Here is a 611-nt window from a genome sequence, read left to right as displayed (position 1 = left end):
GGGAGGGGGCTGGGTGCTGACACCCGTGCGGGGGGCTTGGGGTCTGCTCCCTGCGGGGTCGTCCCAGGGTGATGGGCGCAGGGGAGCAGGCATTTCGTTGCTGGTGGACCGCGAGCTGTGGAGGAGCTCCACTCTGGGGCACCGTGGAGGCGGGGGATGTGTCCTTCACGGTCAGCAGAGAAAATGCCATTGGCTGATCTTGCCAAGGGCAGCTCAGAGGCACAGGGAGGGCCAGGCCCAGCCCGCGGCCAGGGGCTGTGTGGCAAAAGGGCTTTGGTTCACGTCACCTCCAGGCTCCGGCTGATGAGACGCTTCACTCCTCGCAGGTCCACTCTGGGGCACCGTGGAGGCGGGGGATGTGTCCTTCACGGTCAGCAGAGAAAATGCCATTGGCTGATCTTGCCAAGGGCAGCTCAGAGGCACAGGGAGGGCCAGGCCCAGCCCGCGGCCAGGGGCTGTGTGGCAAAAGGGCTTTGGTTCACGTCACCTCCAGGCTCCGGCTGATGAGACGCTTCACTCCTCGCAGGGGTCCTTGGGTGTGTCGGATGGGACAGCAGTCTCTTTTTTTTTTTTTGTTTGTTGCCAATCCCCAGTGGAGGGGGGGGGGAAAC

General features: G+C 64.0%; 1 protein-coding gene across 1 annotated transcript in view; it reads left to right on the top strand.

Annotated features, from left to right (window-relative positions):
* STMN3 (stathmin-like 3) overlaps positions 1-611 on the top strand; it is a 2,783-nt gene that overhangs the window by 1,614 nt on the left and 558 nt on the right. The gene's annotated exons all lie outside the window — the stretch shown is intronic.

Source organism: Buceros rhinoceros, unplaced genomic scaffold (assembly GCF_000710305.1).
Source record: "Buceros rhinoceros silvestris isolate BGI_N320 unplaced genomic scaffold, ASM71030v1 scaffold2190, whole genome shotgun sequence".
Taxonomy (NCBI): Eukaryota; Metazoa; Chordata; class Aves; order Bucerotiformes; family Bucerotidae; genus Buceros; species Buceros rhinoceros.
This window is presented reverse-complemented; position numbering and strand designations above follow the sequence as displayed.